This window comes from Syngnathoides biaculeatus, chromosome 4 (assembly GCF_019802595.1).
Source record: "Syngnathoides biaculeatus isolate LvHL_M chromosome 4, ASM1980259v1, whole genome shotgun sequence".
NCBI classification, from domain to species: domain Eukaryota; kingdom Metazoa; phylum Chordata; class Actinopteri; order Syngnathiformes; family Syngnathidae; genus Syngnathoides; species Syngnathoides biaculeatus.
In genome coordinates this window covers 8,535,531-8,551,705 of record NC_084643.1, presented here as the reverse complement: position 1 = coordinate 8,551,705, position 16,175 = coordinate 8,535,531, and the positions used below count along the sequence as shown (strand labels likewise).

The 16,175-nt window shown below is 45.4% G+C and overlaps 1 protein-coding gene and 1 pseudogene across 3 annotated transcripts in view; both read left to right on the top strand.

The window, feature by feature from the left end:
- Nucleotides 1-16,175, top strand: part of LOC133498950 (cAMP-specific 3',5'-cyclic phosphodiesterase 4D-like) — a 235,066-nt gene that overhangs the window by 142,675 nt on the left and 76,216 nt on the right. The gene's annotated exons all lie outside the window — the stretch shown is intronic.
- On the top strand, nucleotides 13,704-13,822 carry LOC133500073 (5S ribosomal RNA; annotated as a pseudogene).

The following is a 16,175-nucleotide window of genomic DNA, read 5'->3' as shown; positions in this document are numbered from 1 at the left end:
ACTCAAAATAAAGCTGATCAATCGATAAATCCAGAGGTAATCGCATTTCGGGCAGGCGCACACTCGACTCTTTGGCAGGTGATTAAAAGGTGTCGTTACGGCGCCGGGGCCGTAATGAGGCGCACCACACACCTGTTTCCCGCAGCTGTTTCGCCAGGCGCAAGCTGTCGCCCTTCACTTGCGACCACGCGCTTTGAAGGTGACGACCGTTTGATACCGTAAACCTCCTGGCCAAGTATCCTGTAGCCACGGTAACGGGCCTCATTAGGATTATGCGACCGGCGGGGCTCGTCGTATTAGTCAGGGCGTGTGCGTGCCTCGTACTGTACGCGGTCAGGAACACAACGGTTAGCCAATACGATCGAAGTCCGGGACGATGCACGTCGTGCTGCATTGATGCCGTGTTTGGATCCTTGGAAGATGGCGGTGCTGCGGTGTGCCTTTTGGGAATGTCTGTTTTTTTTTTTTTTTTTTTTTTTTTTTTTTTAACCAGACCTGTTCGTGCTTCCGTGTTATTGCTACGTTAAACTAAGCTCAGGATTTAAAACATTAGCGTTAGCACGACGCTAGCGTCAGCACTAGCATTAGCATTGCGCTACTCTTTCTGTGTATCGTCTTTCTTTGTAAATATCTCGTGTTTTAATGTGGGCACTTGCGGCTTTTACACAGGTGTGGCGTATCTATGTACCAAATGGCATTTCCTTTGCACATGTACTCGGTGAGGCTTATAATCAGGTGCGCTCTGTCGGCCAGAAATGACTGTAAATCCTGATCTTTTTGCATCATGGTCATTCAGCGGGGATCGTGCTGCTCTCTCGAATGAGCGAGCCTTGGCCACCAGGGAACAGTTTACTGTACTACAAACATACTAACACCGAAGAAAGCTGCTTTTCTTTGTTTCCAGACGTAAGAATTGCGCTAGTTTTTATTTGCGGAAGAGAACTGCACAAAAAAACACAAAGAAGGTGTGCCCAGAGGAACGCGGGAGGCCGGACTCAAGTAATCAATCCGCCCCAGTGCGCAGAGAGCTCAAGAAATGTTTTCTCACCGCTGCAGTAAATTGGCATAAACTCCCTCTAAATGTTGTGCAGTGTCCATTAAGCAGGGGGGGGGGGGGTTCAGGGGCTCGCTCCAGTCAACAAAAATTGCGCACCGATGCTTGTTTCAGCACAAATTACACCGGACTGCAGTAGATGGATTAACTTTTCTCTTTTTTTTTCTCTCCCATTCCTTCCCTTCTTCCTTTGTAGGTAAGTTGCTGATTGAGCACGAGGTGCCTCCAAAGGTAAAGCGTGTCGTCATCTTCTTGATCTCTCGCTGGAATATTTATTAGGAAACATTATATAAAGTGGCACATGAAAGAAATACGAGCGTCACCAGAGCTGCATGCGGTCGATGGTATTTCCTCATTTAGATGAGTATATACTCCACTGCAAATGTGTGGGAGACATTTGAAGAGTAATTTGAAACAGTATGTTCTAGTTGCTGTCAAATATAACTTATGTAAATCGGGGACTGGGCGGAACTAATAAGTCGCACACAACGTTGTGGCGTGACCGCAAGTCCGACTGCTAGAACACAAGAAATATGTCATTCCCACATCGCATGAAAGCATACATAACTCTATTATTTTTAAAAGGGTCAAGTGCATTCATTATAATTCGTAACAATTATTTTACTGCTAATAAAAAAAGTATATTTTTGTACCCAATATTTGATAGTGTAAATGCATGTAATTTGTTTTTATTTGAACTATCCTAATATTTTATTGAAAAACCTGATCAAAAATGTATTTTTCTTCAAATTAAATTTATTTAAATTGGACTCATTTAATTGAGTGGGATTCGATTTTTTAACATTTCTAATTGTACTTAGACTTTAATGATGAAAAAATACAGATTTTTTTTTTAGATGTGTATCTAGCTGCAGTATGCATATGCACTGTATTCGTAGAAAGACAAAGTAGGTATCTGAGGCTTCTGTCTGGTTGTGGGAGAGGTGTTAATATCTTGGTTAGCGTTGGGCCCACCATTTGAGGACATGCCGATAATAACCTTCAAAACATGCGTCAGAAATATGAAAACAAGGATTTGCCTCGCGCGCCTGAGGAGTGCCGTGCGTGCATGCGTCTTTTTGCCCGCTGGCTGTGTTGTGGTTGGCTGCTAATCTGTTTATCTCATCACATTCTGAGGTCTCATTAACTTGCGGGATATTGATCCTGCCGCCTTGTCTTCTGCGGCGTCCCACGGTTGCGCTCCCAGATGGGAAGGAATGCTTTTTTTTTTTTTTCTCTCTCTCTCTCGTTCCTCAGAGCTCATCAATCGATCCCGCCTCGTCTCAGGGTTGGCTGCGTGTGCGAGCTTGCAGTAAAAATAGCTTGTGAAGGATTCCTGGAGATACAGTTTGAAGTGCGTTGGAGACACTGTTGGGGGGGGGGGGGGGAGTTTGTAAACAAACTATCAACGCTTAAATGCATCTCTGATGAATCGAGAGCTTCATCTCAGAGGATGAGCCACATTTATCATTCTAATATTCAGATTTTTGTTACATAATTGCATGTATTCCGCAAAGACATTTTTTTCCCCATCCATGGCCAGCCACCAATTACCGTAATTTCCAGCCTACAGAGTGCACCTGGTTATAAGCCTCACCCAGTACATTTGTAAGGGAAATACCATTTGACCTACCTTAGCTTAACTTAACATACACAATAGCACGAACAGGGCTGGAAAAAAAAAAAAAAAAAACAGCTACACAGTAGCAACACTCTAGCACAGCACTAACAGGGTCGGTTCAACAAAAACATACCTAAATCACTGAGACGTGGCAGTAATACAGCAGCAACACGCTGGCGCGGCGCTAACAGGGCCGGTTAAAAAAAAAAAAAAAAAACATACTGGTAAAAATCACTGAGACACGGCAATAACACCCTAGCACAGCACTGACAGGGCCGGCTAAAAAAAACATACCTAAATCACTGAGGCGCGGCAGTAACACAGCGGCAACACACTAGCACTGTGCCAACGCTAGCGCAGCGCTAACAGGGCCGGTTTAAAAAAAAAACATACCGGTAAAAGTCACTTCCTTGGCATATATATTCCACCGGTCTCACTCTTACCTTTTCCGCTCGAGCGCACCCTTGCAGCCGTTAGGAAAAAATGCACAAATTAGCCGCATCACCGCTTAAGCCGCAGGGTTGAAAGCATGTGAAAAAAGTCGCGTCTTACAGGCCGGTAATTATGGTATTATAAATTACTTGTACAACTTGTAACTCTAAAGATAAACTGTTGGGATATGTGAATCAGCATCCAATTTGTTTCCCATTGCAGATAATGCAATAAGAAATAATCTCTTCCAAAATGTAATAGTGGCCAGCATAAAACCTTTCTTTACTGGATTTTACTGTACACGAAACATTTTAAGTGACCTTGAAACACTTTGAAACAAATACTTCTTACTTCTACTTGCAGTTTTTGTCCTCTTTTTGCATTGAAAAACTAAACCGTGAAACCGAACCGTACTTGGGCACTTATTCATCGCGTACCACGAGAGCAGTGGTTTTCAAACTGTGGGGGAGGGGGGCCTCTGGATTGCACATTCCCTACTCCCCAGTTTGCAATTTTCAGCACTATCGCCCGCCCCTGCTTTTACAATTTTCTCCCCGTCGGAGAAACATTTTCAAGGGGCGGTGAGTGTTGAGGAGGTGGGCGGAAAAAGTTCATCTCCAAAAAAAGTGGGGCGGGTCCCAAAAAGTTTTAAAACCGCTCTTCTTGAGAGAGCAGCATACAGTCAGTCACTACACCGACCATGTGATTTTTTTTCCCTCATTTTAAGATAATTTTCCTCATCACTAGTAATACATTTTTAATAAGTTATTTTACATATGCACGAAGCACGTGTCCAAAAAAAGTGCGTGCTAAGGTTTACTGTAATGTCGTAGTCGGACCAGCCATTCCCTTATTGCCCGCTTGTTAAATAATAGAGCTGGATGTAAATCTATAACAATGGTGCACACTTGTTGAATAATTCATGGAGGCGTCGCACCCTCGCCGCAGGGCCTCGTTGATGTCGCCGCGCTGCGAAGGATGCGTGGGAGGGGCTAAGGCCGCCACGTCGGAGCGAAGGTGCGCGGGCCTGTTTGTGTTTGCGCGGCCACGCGTGTGCACCAGGCTCATGCGTCACGCTGCGACTCGCGCAGAAGCCCGGGAGCTCCCGTCGGCCCGCTCCCATGCCGCTCGCCCCTGGCCGTTACGTAACCGTCCTCCTCTCACGCGTGCTCCTCTCAGCTGCTCTCTCCTCACTTCGGGAAGACTCGGTTGTGTTGCGTTTTGGCGGAATGTTTTTGTGCCGACGAAGCCGCCATGCTAAGAAGTCACCGTCAGTATTTTGCTTGGTGCTTCACTTTTTTTTTTGTTGTTGTTGTTTTTATCAGACAAAGATTGAAAAAACACCTTTTTTTTGGGGGGGGGGAACTGTACCGAAGACATGGTGCCTCTTTGTATGTGAACAGTGAATTTTTGACTAGTTGGAAAATTTTGACCTGAGGTATGTGCTTCCAAGGCACAACGTTTTTTTTTTTTTTTTTTTTGAGGTTGCTTCGCCTGAGCTGAGAAAAGGGCGAGGTGTCCCCTTTGGGGAGAGGCGGCCATTTGTTCAAGTGATGATGCATCTTGCACAGACTGTTCTTTGAAACACAATTAGAGAAGCCCCAGGTCATGTGGACACTTTTGCAGTCAGTCACCAAATGTCAGCACTTCAGTCAAAATAAATTAATTTTGTTAAATGGTTATCAATGAGGCACGGTGGTTCAGCTGGGAAGTGTTGGCCTCACAGTTGTGAGGTCACGGGTTCAATGTGGAGTTTGCATGTTCTCCCCGTGCCTGCGTGGGTTTTCTCCGGTGTTCTTCGGTTTCCTCCCACATCCCAAAATCATGTATTATTAATGATACACTCTAAATTGCCCGTAAGTGTGGTTGTGAGTGGGGGTGTTTGTCTCTATGTGCCCTGCGATTGGCTGGCGACCAGTTCGGGGTGTTCCCCGCATCTTGCCCGTTGACAGCTGGGATAGGCTCCAGCACTTGTGAGGGTACATGGATGGATGGATATCACTGAGATGGTGGCAAAAGACTGCATGTGAAATGAAAAAAAGAACTGTCTTTTCATTATTTTGACAAAAACATGCTCGTCGAAATTCTACGCATTCTCAAAACGGGCACAGTTAATTGATTTAATGATTGTTAGCTTTTCCCCTAAATTTTCAAGCCACCAAGCGTGGGCTCATTCAGGATTCCAACAGGGATGGGACGGACCCACATCAAAAGAACGTTTCATATGACAAATGATAAAAATCACATCTTAATGACAGTTACCTAGCTACAATGTTTTCTTTCATAGAAGGTGACCCGTTTGGGTACCGTAATTGTTATTAATATTATGTTTTAACTAAATTTGTTTACACTATTTTACAGTGAATGTATTTCAACCATTATAGTTTGCGTATAAACTAATGATCCTTGTGAAAAAAAATGTAATTTTTTACCTGTAAAAAAATACTATGTATATTTAATAAACAAACTGGGATAGTCTCCAGCACTTCTATGACCTTTGTGAGGATAAGCGGCTTAAAAATGGACATTGACAAATTTGAACTGTGTAAAAAAAAAAAAAAAAAAAGTAGGGAATAAAATGGTTGGTGTAACTCCCCTCTTAACGTTAGTTATACACCAAATCAAAATTTAGCCTGTTTCTGAATCATTGTGAACGTAATTTTCACGTGAATTAATTGTGAGGGGGGAGGGGGGGGGTGGACTGGTATTGAAGTGCTCCTCCTCTTGATAAAGATGAAGTCAGTCAGTAAACAATACTGCCAATAAAAGTAAATACAGCTGAGGCTGTCTTTGTCGTAGCAGGTGCTGCCGGCCCGGCCAGGCCATTTTATCCCGGCGAACAATAACGGCTGTAACATGACACTTTGCTGATCTCAGTGGGGAAACTCGCTGTTTGTCTGCGCCCTGCACCGATGACGTCAATCGGGGAGGCTCACATACCGGGTGGCACACCTGGAGCTGTTTTCCACGGGAAGGGGCGGTTGTGGCGCGGTGGTGGTGGGGCACTAAAATATTCACGTATGGCGCCGGGGGGTGCGTACTCTTTAAGTGTATTGCATTTACTAGTGTACCCTCAATGGACACAACATTCATTCACGTTCCGTCTCATAAGATTCAATGCAAAAATAAATAAATTTGCACATTGTGAGGGTTTAAAATTTTGGAAAAGTTTAGTGTGAGCCATCTAGACCAATGACTAAAACCTCTTAATTTTGAACGCAATATGTCAGCAGAAAATATCACGATTCAAAATTCCCACAGGCATAAATTCGTTATCCTATGTGAAGAAAAGACGAAAATCGTTGCATTTTATTTTCAACTTATTTTTGTCAATGACAATGTGAAACGCATACGAAGAGCTACTTACTTTCATTGTTTGTATGCCCCCTGGTGGCCAAGGCTTGCACACCACAAGGAGCAGCAGAATGATTTGAATTGAAGCATTAAATTGTAATGCGCAATTTTAAAAAAAAATTCTTTTACTTTAAAAATGCATCTTTTTAATGTTAATGCTCAACTATAGTGCTATTGTCCCTTCATTTTTTTTAATTTTAGAAACGTGCTTTGAGTTACGACCGCGGTCACGGAACAGTTCAAACTCGTATCGCAAGGCCCCGTTGTAATTCTAACCCTGATCCAGCGAAACCGCGATAGTGCTACAAAATGTATCTGGAATTTTTCCAGCCCTAGTGATAATAGGCACTCCATTTCATCTCATTATTAAAAAAAAAAGGAACTGCTTTTAATACTTCATGCTTTTATCACTTCAGCAATTTAGGAGCACAGCTAAACCTGTTTTAAGACGTGACACCGTTCATTTATATTTGCACCTTTCTTTTCATCTGGTATTAACGTGTGTTTTGGAGCAAGCCATTACGGAGGATTCCCGAATCATCTTCCCCCTCCGTTGACAGTGGAATACATTTTCCTCATTCCCTTTTAACCCTTCACCTTCTTGGTGCCGAGGACCCGCTTTTTGCCCAACACGCGCGCAATCTGACAGCTTCGTTTCATTTGGATGACGGCGACGTGTGAATGAAAGGGAGGTGAAAGTTTGACTTTTAAATGTCACGGGAGCCACGACTGCAGAAACACCCACAGACGCGCACGCAGATGGGTGGCGGGGTGGCTCGTGCGTGCCCCTCGGTCGCTGCTGTCACATCCGTTCAAGACACAAACCGTCTGCACACAGAAAAAAGAAAAGCCAAGAACAATACCGACAGCAGACCACTCCATGTGAGTGTTTCCATTAAAATTCAAATTCATTTAGACTTTCTCTACATTGGTCCTATTCTTGTAATTGACTCATTGCGTTAAGAGCCACTGTTGGTTCTAATTGCTGAAGTCTTTTTTCCGATTCACTTGTTGATGTCATTTATCCAGAACAGTGGTGAGGTGTGCCGTAGGCGTAACAGAAGAGTTTAAGGTGAAGCTGGGATTGCATCAGGGATCCGCTCTGATCCCCTTCCTGTTCGCTCTGGTAATGGATAAACTGACAGATGAGGTTAGATTGGAGTCCCCTTGAACCATGATGTTCGCAGAGGATATCGTGATCTGCAGTGAAAGCAGGGAGCATGTGGAGGAACGATTAGAAAGATGGAGGCACGCACTGGAAAGGAGAGGAATGAAGATTAGCCAAAGTAAAACTGAATATATGTGCGTGAATGAGAGGGGTGGAGGGGGAAGAGTGAAGCTCCAGGGAGAAGAGATGCGAGGGTGGATGACTTCAAATACTTGGGGTCAACAATACAGAGCACTGGTGAGTGCGGTAAGGAAGTGAAGAAACGGGGTCCAAGCAGAGTGGAACAGCTGGCGGAAGGTGTCTGGTGTTCTATGTGACAGAAGAGACTCCGCTAGGATAAAGGGCAAAGTTTAGAAAACAGCGGTGAGGCCGGCCACCATGTACGGATTAAGAGACGGTGGCGCTGAAGAGACAACAGGAAGCAGAACTGCAGGTGGCAGAAATGAAGATGTTGAGGTTCTCGCTCGGAGTGAGCAGGTTGGATCGGATTAGAAATGAGCTGATTAGAGGGACAGCCAAAGTTGGATGTTTTGGAGACAAGGTGGGAGAGGGAGTATATCGGTGGAAGGGTGCTGAGGATTGAGCTGCCAGGCGAAAGAGCGAGAGAGAGAGAGGAAGACCAAAGAAAAGGTGGATCGATGTTGTGAGGGACCACATGAGGACATTCGGCTGTTAGAGAGGAAGATGCACGAGAAAAAGATGACACGCTGTGGCGACCTCTAACGGGACAAGCGGAAAGGAAAAGAAGACTTGTGTCAATTTGAGCAGATTTTTAATATTTAAGATACAAAACTGAATCCACTTTAATAGAGTTTATTCTTAGCTGTGGACGTAGCAGCATTATACTCCGCAGTCTCCATTTTGCAGCAGGGGCCCTTAATTTCCTCCAAATAGGAACATAGCCTCGTTCTCGTGCTTGTTTTTCCTTGACATGTCACGGAGTAAGGACGTTTTTAGAGGAGAGGTGAGCAAAATAAACCATGATTTGTTTATTGATTATGGGTTCCACTCTGATCAGTGGGCCCTCCGGCTTCGGCTCCAGCCTTTGAAACGGGACAAATCTCTCATTCTGCCTCTGCAGTTTTTTGTCGCGGCGCCGTCGTGAAGTGGAAAATGGAACTGCCCCAAAACCGAGCTGAGAAATCTATGACGAAAGCGGTGAGGTGTCTGGGCCGGTCCACTAATATTGTAGACCGCTAACGTGCGTGATGGTTTTTGGGGGTCGGTCTGGCAGGGCGTGTGCCGCTCGGTCTGGTGGTTTTTCTTCCGCAGTTTGTTGACAGAAAATTAAGCGCAGCCCTTTTTCGGCAGGGAGATAATTTTACATCCTGCAAAGATCCTCCTAACCCGTAATTACTTTAACAGTTTAATGTCACACGAGCCCCCCCCACCCCCCATGCTCCCGCACACAGCACACTTCCTGTGTGCTGTTCCTTCCTCCTTCATAATTCATGCCCTTGAACGGAATTCAGGGCAGTGGGGGGGGGGGGGGTTCAGGACGCAAAAAGCCTTGTGATTCATTTCTTTTGCACAGTCATTTAAATGTGTCTTAGCATGAATACATTTTTACCAACGTAAGGGCGAGTATTTGGAGAGATTTATGCTTTTTGCTACTTGGTGTTTTCAATCCTGGAGTGTTTTTGAAGCGGAGTAAGGGAAATTAAAGCCAGTGCACTCGCTCAACGGTTTGGGTTATAACATCTTATCACATGAGGCATGTCCTGGCTGCTCCATCAATATCGTAGACCAATAAAAAAAAGGGTTGCGTTGGCAGTGAGAGATTATTTTGTCCTCGATGCAAACTGGGGTAGCATCAACATCACTTCTTGCTTCCCGTACAAACGTAATGAACAATTCATCCTTCCTCTTTGACTCCAAGAGTGGATGTATTTTTCCGAGTAATTACAGTATCGTTGGGTCGCTAGCGGGCCGTACCGGCCCTCCGTGGAATCGCTAATCGACCTCACATTGACGATCAGTCCGTCCGGCGAGGTGATTAAGGCTGGGACGAATCTGCCGGTGCAAAAGGGGGGTTGGGGGGGGGGGGGGGATGGGGTGGGTGGGAGTCAGCCTGAGCGTCTCGACCGCAACCGTGACACAACATTGGTGCAATGCAGGCGGAGTCTATTTTTGGAGGGCTCGAGCAACGGAGCTGGGAAATGGAGGTGCCGGGGTGCACCGTTTGACGGGCAGCGAGAGACTGCCTTTTTTCGCTGGCGACAAATGGGGACGAGCTGCAAACGCGCCCATGGAATTGTGGATGAGAAGAGTGGACTCATTCGTGTCTACCGAATATGGAGCCATTCTCCACATATTCGCTGTCATACCCACCAATTCACCTTTCTAAAAAAAACAAAATCCTGTTCTCCATTGTTCTCTGAAAAACTCACGTTTCCTTTACCTTCCATCCATCTATTTTCTGAGCTGCTTGTCCTCACGAAGGTCACGGGAGTGCTGGACCCTATCCCAGTAATCTCCGGGCGGGAGGCGAGGTGCACCCTGAACTGGTCGTCAGCCAATCGCAGACATCACATCGAAATACGCCACCCTTCGCGCTCACGATAACACCTACGGGTAATTTAGAATCTCCAATTTATGGATGTCTTCGGGATGTGGGAGGAAACTGGAGAAAACCCTCGCAGACATGGGGAGAACATGCAAACCCCAGACCTGAGAACTGTGAGGCCGACACTCTAACCAGTCACCCACCGTGCTGCCAGTAGTTACCTGCACACTCAAATGAGGATGAGGTTTTGGAAATGGATGGTCCGTCCTTTGGCGGAACAACAACTCGTAGAGCTAATATAGTAACCACATGCACAGTATGTTCGTGGTGATGTGACAAATCGAAAAGGTTACAGTCTCCACATCCAAACTTGCTGCTTCCTTTACTTTTATGACTAAAAAAAAAAAGCCCCTTCTGTAAAATCCTGCGGCTCTTTCAAGCCAGAGTAGGGGCTTTAGAAGCCTACTTTTCTTCATTTTTTGGAATAAAAGAAGCACATTCCTTTCTTTCACTTGACCAGAAAATCAAAGTCAGGAAATAAAATTCTTCCCCCACTTATCAAGTGAGTGATTTCTTTTTTTCCCCTCTCTTGCCACTTAAACCCTCTTTATATTCTTCAAATGGCCCTTGAAGACTCCATGTCGCCCTCCCCCCCGCCCCCCCCCCCTTGCAACCCAGTATATGCTGATCTGATTACAAATATCTCGTCTCCAGTGGCGAATGAGTTAGCATTTGCCGAAATGCCACCTCGTGTGCTTGCGTGCATGGCAAGGAGGAGGCCTGACGGCTGGGGGCTTTTTGCACGCCGGCTCATGCGGGGAGGAATGGACATCGCCCCCCCCCCCCCCTTCAAAAGGATTGAAACATCCAGCAGGTTCTACTTTTCGCCATCTCTCAGGAGAGCACCACTTTTCACGTTTGGATCTTCACTGGAGTATTCAAGTGGTGAGATTGCTGCTGCTGCTCCACCTTCATTTTGTTCACATTCAGAATCTAAGTTTCCCATTGGATATAATATAATTTGTTCAAGCAGAGGCGGGGCCACGTTTCAATTTTAAAACAAACCGATGGGCCAGGTCATGTCCAATATCAGCAACAACAACAACAAAAAAAACAAGTATCTGATCGGACTGGATCTAAAATCTCCGATTTGACCATTCTTCTTCCTACAGTCCATTCCAATAACGAGCTCATCAAAATTAGCATTGAACTCGCAGCTCTTATTGCGTTCAAAATATTCAATACTAGTACATATACGTTGTGTCAACACATACAAAAGGGCAATGTAACAATACTACCAGGCATATATTCTTATATCTTATATTCTACACTGCCCTTCAGAGTTTAAGACATGCACAACAGAAACAGTGAATAAATCACAGCAAAGAAACATATATTTATACAGTAAAGCCTCGGTTCTCGAACGTCCCCATTTTCGAACAAATCGGTTTTCGAATGAAAATTCCGAGATCTTTTTCTTTGCTTCTGTTTTTGAGCGAAAATCAGGGCTCGAACGCCCCAGACAAAACCCAGAAATGACATAATGCGCGCGGCCAGACCAGCTGACCCACCACACCCCCGAAAAAACCCGTAAATAACATCCCGCGTGGCGCAAGCAGATGACCCACCCACGGTGCGTTTTGTTATTGTCTATTCGAACGCCCCCCGGAAATGACACAACGCACGCACAACGCACGCGGCGCAACCAGCACACTTTCGTTATTCTGTACAACGCACCCCCTGTTGTTTTTCTTCCAATGGAGGACTACCGTATAAACCGCCAATGATGACTCTAAAGAAGGCAAGTTGCTTGTTTAAAATTATTCTGCCCTTTTGTTGATTTTAAAAAAAAAAGTTTACGAGGCTGGGGGCCGAGTCGCTACAGATACGGCAATGCACTCCCAGCCTGACATACTCTACGACTCAAGCATACATTTTAAGCAAGAAATAAATATATTTCTGAAATTATTTTATTATATAAGGCATTTAAACTATACATGTATTTCTACTATGCAGATTGTTATCAGGAAAAGCTAAAAAAAATGCTTTAAAAAGCCCAAAAAAGTTTAGGCTTGGAACGCATTATTTCTTTTTCCATTCAATGTAATGGGAAACATCGATTTGGTTTTCAAACATATTACTTCTCGAACCGTTTTCTGGAACCGATTGTGGTCGAGAACCGAGGCATCACTGTATATATGTAATAGTATCTTCTTATGATAAAATTTTATTTATGTAACCCATTGGTTAATATGAAATGGGTCAGCATTTCTCATGCCTTCTTTGCTGATTTTTGTTCTCCGTTTGATTGATATCATTTCATCAAGCGTTTTCTAACATCACATATGACGAAATAGGTCGAGTACGTTATGGTTATCGGTGATATTGGATCGAACAATATCGGTATCGGCCAAAAACTCAAGGCTGCAATATCGGTATCTGATTGCAAGTGAAAAAGAGCAGCACATTGCCTCAGTAGTTAGCATCGGAGGTGCCGGCCTTGTGAACTTTGTGTACTTTAGCCCCCTGCCCCCCACCCTCACACACATATTCCAAAAGCATCCACAATATTGACAAACTTTCAAAACGGTGTTCTTCATTTTCAGCCTGCCCTCACTTTCAACGGATTTCTGTTTACGCGAAGCTGTTGAACCTGAATTTGTTTGTCGGTTTGAACATGTTGAACACCAAACATTGTGTGTCGGGACCCGACAAAATAAAATAAAATAATTACGCTTACCACGTGACCAGTAGCGCGGTCCTTTTGTGTATTTTTTTTTTTTTTTCGGTCGTTGCGTGCGCTGTTCTATTTATAGAAGAAGAAATATATGAAGTTAAATGCTCCGCTAACGTGAAATCTATAGTGACTTGGTCGCTTTGTAATCCCCCCCCCCCCCGGGGACACACAGCAGTGCCGGACGACCAAATGCGATTGGAAAAAGTATTTGTCTGACCGACGACACTGTCCATTATTCTCCCAGATGAACCTCCTGCTGGGGGACAGATTTGTCTGGACATGACTGAGAAAATATTTTCACAAAACAATAATGTCATAGACCCCTCGAGCGCCTCTCCTAGACCTCGTCTCCGAGTTTGTGTTCCTCTCTCGGTTCCGAGTCCGCCTGCGCACTTTTAACATATTTGTTTTAGCCTTCGCTTCCTTCCTCTTCCTGTTCGTGTCGAGTAGCAGAATGAGTCGTGACAGCTCGCCGTCACTGAGTGGACGAGGGCCCGGGAGCCCGCCGGGGAAACGTCCAAGATTATGCAATACGGCGAGCGGAGACACGCGGGGATTTATGGACAGAGTTGCTTCCCCTGCCGCTAAAATGTACAGAATTAAATATATAGAATTATCTGTAAATTAGTGATGATTCTGAATTTTCTCAAGATGCCAGTATGAATGGTAGTCTATGTGATCTAATATAATCTAGTCTAATTTCAGTTTGAGTCATAAACATACACAGTCGTAGTCCTATTTACAGAGTCGGATGTGATGGGTCTCCCCGCATTTCAAAGCGGGATCCATTAGGTTTTATTCCATTTAATATGCTGTATGAATGTATAAATGGCTTACGGCCACGCCACCCTGAGACCGCCCGATCTCGTCGGATCTCGGAAGCTAAGCGGGTTTGGTCCTGGTTAGTACTTGGATGGGATACCGCCAGGGAGTACCAGGTGCTGTGAGCTTCTCTCCCCGGCTAAATGCAGAGAGGTTGCGTCAGGAAGTAAAACTGTCCCAAACGAATACGCGTTCATCTAAGATGACACGCTGTGGTGACCCCGAAGGGAAAAGAAAAATATGCTGTATAAATGTAATAAAGTACAAAATACTGTGCGTATAGCATCAAACGTGACCATAGGTGAGGGTGTGTCATGACTGAAAGAACGAGATCCCGGATTACGAGCGGTCGAAATGAGTTTCCTCCGCAGGGTGTTCAGGCTCTCCCTTAGAAATAGGGTGAGAAGCTCGGGAGGATCTCGGAGTAGAGCCGCTGCTCCTCCGCATTGAGAGGAGCCAGATGAATGAGGTGGCTGGGGCATCTGATCCGGACACCCCCCCGGACGCTTCCCCGGTGAAGTGTTCCGGGGGACACGCTGGAGGGATTTCGTATCTCGGCAGGCCTTGGAACGCCTCGGGATTCTCCCTCCACCCCATGTCCCCCGTAACGCCTCGGGATCCCCCTCCCGGAAGAGCTGGATCAGGGTGGAGAGGAAAGTCCGGGCGTCCCTGCTAAAGCTACTTCCCTCGTGACCTCACCTCGGATAAGCGATAGAAGATGGAGGGATGGATGGTTAGCATCAAATGCAGGCACGCATTTCAGGGTGTCCATTTGTGTCATTTTGTAAGCTTATGCACAAATTACTGGAGTTATTTCCAAAATTATTTGACATTTTTTTGCTGACGTAAATGGAATGTAATAAGCACCAATGACATGAATGAATAAACATCCACAAATATGGCATCCCACAAATTTTTTTTCCTCTCCCCTCAAGCGGAGCCTTGGAAGAGGTCTTGTTAGTTTTGCGACCGTCCTTTGAAGCCTCCTCGATGGAAATGTTTTCCCTGTCGCCGCGTTTACGACACAAGCCGTCCCGCTTGCGCGCACAAACCGGCCACAGTCTGCCAGCGGGACCGCACCTCGGTCCCGACGCCGGCCGCAAGCGGATCGCTCGCCCGTCACCGCCTGCTCCACCCAACCCGCGTCGCCCAAGGTGCAAGCCGAGGGAGGCGACGAGGTGGTTTTCGGCTCCTGGCAGCTTCTGAGAGGCTGCTGACGTGCGTGTCGGGCAGGAAGTGTGCAAGAAGCAGCGCCGGATCCTGTTTTTCAGACCGCAAGCGACTGGAGCTGCGCCACTGCTACGACTTGTAATACACACAAATACGCGCGGGCAAACACAGCGTGTACTCACCTCGACCTCAACTCATAACTTCCTCGCAAGCCGATCCCCCTATGCCCGAATTCCTAAACGCAAACACGCACAATTCCTACAATCAGTGTCAATCATGTGTACGGGGTGGGGGTGGGTGGTGGTGGGGGGGGGGGTTGTCGTTATCTTCACACCTCAGTGCTTATGAAAGACATCATGACGTATGACTCCCTTTCACAGTCTAAATAGGCCCGAGCTCATTCTCACGAAAACGCTGCAGTATTTCATCCCAAGGTAAAGCACTGTAATTATAAATCCCAATTCAAATGGAGACGGCGCCTTGTGGAGCACATAAATAAAACCACAATGCAACGATTTGGGAATCATGTTCAAGCTACTTTCAATTGAATATGCTACAAAGATATTTAATGTTCAAACTGCTAAGCTTCACTTTTTTCGTTTGTTTTGCAAATATTCACACGGTTTGCACGGTTTCGATAAAATCAAAGACGGGCATGTTTGCTCCAGTGTTTCTTCATTTTTTTCCCTTTAAGAGCAGTCAATAAGTATTTGAGAACTGAGGAAACTAATTGTTCAAGCTTTGTAGTTGGAACACTTTCCCTTTCTTGCTTGAACTTCATTTACTCAAATCTCCGGAGTGTGCATTGTCATATTTTGTGATGCGTAATGCGACAAACACTTTAAATGGGAGACAGGTCTTGACTGCTATCAGGCCAGTGTAGTATTTGTCTTCTTTTACTACAAAGCAATGACGTTGTAACACGGGGAAAATCTGTCTTGGCACTTTCTTGCTAAAATAAGCAGAGACATCCCTGAAAGAGTCCTTGGATGGCAGCATATGTTGTTCTGAAAACTGTATGTACCTTTCAGCAATAATGTTGCCTTCACAGATGTACAAGTGACCCATGCCATGGGTAGTAAACACCCCCCTTCCGCCTCCAATACCATCACAGATGCTGGTTTTTGCTCTCTGCTCTGATAATAATCCAGATGGTTCTTTTCCTATTTGGCCCAGAGGATAGACGCCCATAATTTCCAAAAATAATGTAAAATGTGGGCTTGTCAGACCACAAAACACTTTGGTTCGGTCCATCTCAGATGAGCTGAAGCCCAAGGAATCCAGCAGTGTTTCAGGGTGTTGTTGATGTAT